This window comes from Elephas maximus, chromosome 7, assembly GCF_024166365.1.
Source record: "Elephas maximus indicus isolate mEleMax1 chromosome 7, mEleMax1 primary haplotype, whole genome shotgun sequence".
Classification (NCBI taxonomy): Eukaryota; Metazoa; Chordata; class Mammalia; order Proboscidea; family Elephantidae; genus Elephas; species Elephas maximus.
In genome coordinates this window covers 107109344-107112277 of record NC_064825.1, presented here as the reverse complement: position 1 = coordinate 107112277, position 2934 = coordinate 107109344, and positions in this window count along the sequence as shown.

Below are 2934 nucleotides of genomic sequence, written 5' to 3'. Positions count from 1 at the left end.
GGACATCTTGAGCATATTCCACCTGAGTTTAGAGGTCATCTCAAGAATAGATTTGACACATTGAACACTAATGACTAAAGATTAGACAAGTTTGTAATGACATCAACCATCATAGATGAAGAATGCAACATGGCATAAAGGAAACAATATATACTTTTCTCTCAGTCGTTGAGCATCTCCCTGGGGAGATATCAAGCAATATGTTAATTACATCTGAAGCACCTGAAAGGTTAATGAAATGTGTAGGATATTTGTAATTTTTCTAAACAAATTGTATTCACCAGGAAGTAAATCTCTTTTAGATATATTTATTCATTTATTCTCAGTTAAGTTTCAATTTGTCCATCCAAGGACCTAGAGTAAAATATTTTACCTTTAGGTCAGACCATACTCAATACGCCCCCATTTGCTTAACGTTCTAAAATGGAATTAAAATAGTACATTTCATAAATATAACGCATGGTTTCTTTATGTTTTTCTTTTTCCTATATTTTCACTATTTTTTTTACCTTGGGAACAGGTATTAGTCACTTCGACAGCTCCTATTATTACAAGTTTTCTGTTTAAGGCTTCTCTCATTTTATTTTATTAGATTAACATATTCTATTTTATTGGCATGACTCAACATGAGAAGAAACAGCTGCATATATTCATTAATAATTGGAAAGTGGAACGTACAGAGTATGAATCTCAGGAAACTGGAAGTTGAAAAAATGAAATGCATAAAGATCAATAACCTAGGCATTAATAGAGATTTGTCAATTCCCTCAGCTGCCCCTGCTTGATGGTAACTTTCTCTAATAGAGAAATTATATGCAGGTACTATTTGACACATGGTTGGAGGGACCAATCCCTGGAGGAGGACATCATGGTTGCTATACTAAAGGGTCGGGAAAAATAGGAAGTCCCTCAGTGAGATGGATTGACACAGTGTCTGCCACAACGGGCTCAAACATAGCAAGGATTGTGAGGTGGTGCAGGACACCGCACTCTTTTCTTCTGTTGTTCATGGGGTATCTGTGATTAGAACTCACCCGATGACACCTCACAAAAAGAAGTATTAAGATCACTGGGGATCATTCAATATTTTAATGAATCACAGGTTAGTTCTTATTCTAATTTCAATAATATTTAACTTGTACACTCAAGCTCCTCAGTATTTTCTTAACATTCTCTCTCTCTCCGTCTGTGTTATTTTCAGAAGCCCCTTCAATGAAAACCTATATAGATAGATCAGGCATTTTTTTTTTCCCTTTTGGGTTGATGGATATTCCTGAATTGCGTATTGATCCTTTTGATCTGCATGATTACTTTGGTGGGAAGCTCTTGGATGTTTATGGTAATCATGGCAATATCCAATATACTGCAAATTTTGGTTCATTCACATTTTTGGCATGTGCTGGCACATTGTGGCCCGTACCCATAACCACAGGACCACTTCGTGCTTGATGTCTGGCCCTGCTGATCCCTGGCAGTGTCCTTCCATGCTGTAATTGATGGATGGCTGCGTGGTAGGGGCCATCTGTACTCACCGTCCATTCTATGATGGTACCTGCATCTGCATGATCTCTTCATCAAAAGAAATTTGTGTTTGTGGTTTGCACAAGTTTCTTCTCAGCAAGAGAATGGGACAGTCACACATATAGAGAAAAGAATGTGTTAATGACTTTCCTTGTATAGAGCAGGTTAGAGGCTGGAGAAAGGGATGGTTCTCCCCTTACCTGAGACTCCCAGACTGACACAGTTTGTTTTGTCAGGCTGTCTTTTTCAGGCTCAGGACAGAGTGGGCTGCTCTGATATTCACTGGAAACTGTACAGTTCCCCCCCGCTCCACACACACCTTCATTATAACCAGTGGCTCAGGTGGGAGACTTTCTCCCAGTCCTCCTCAATTAGAGGCTTTACAGATTGGCACCATGGGCCACTGGGCACCCCATATTCTTTCTTTCCTCTGGGTAAGAACTTAGGGCTTCTCTCTTCCAATGCCCACTCTCTGCACTAGGCGCTCTGGTCTCGGCTTAATGGGGTTCAGGACCTCCCAACTCCCTATCTCTTCAAAATCCCTCCTCTTCTTGAGCTGCCAGGAAACCAGTCATTTCCCTACAAAGTGGTGTCCAGGAATGCAACCTGTCTCTTCTGATCGGCGATTTTTCTCTTTTCCTCTTCCTGATCCTGATAGGAATATACTTGGTAGGCAAGCTCGAAAAGACAAGATCCCCATCTCAACATCTTCCTCAAGGTTTTGCAGTTTTCTCTGTATATCCTGGGTGTTCAGTCTAATAAAAATCATATTCAGGATGTGAGCATTTTAAAGACTCTCAGAGTCTGTGTCTGAGAACCATCTAAATGCTTCATACACACACAATACACGCTCACACATCCTAGTTAGTTTTACCAACCTAATTACTGATACCTAGAGCCTTTTACACCCTCAAGGGTCAATTCCTGCCCCTTCTTGGGACTCTAAAGGCCTTACCTAGGAATTATCCTGTTATTTGCCAAATAACTCCAAATATCTAGAGCCTTTCTTGCCCTTAATGGTTAATTCCTCCTGCTTCCTGCACCTCTTCTAAGGTTTTATGTAGACACTTACCATATAGCCCAGGTGCATTTCGTATCTCCCAAGAAGTCATTGTTGGGTCCCAGGCGAATCATCTACCAGGGCCACTGGAAGGTCTCTAGGAGGAATCTCCTGGTGGCACCAGATGTTGGGGTGGCCTGTTGTCCTATCCACCTCTGGAACTGGGAAGATGACTACTGGCTGGCTCACCAGAAATGTTGCTGGCTGGAAACTTCAGGCTCTCCTCGGCGCAACTCATCTCAGCCAATAAACAATAGGCCAAAGTAGAAGAGTGGGAGAGTAGAAAGATGTCTTTATGTCACTGTGCAAGGATGAGAAACAGCTGGGGCTGCTTCTGCCAAGACTGCTCAGAC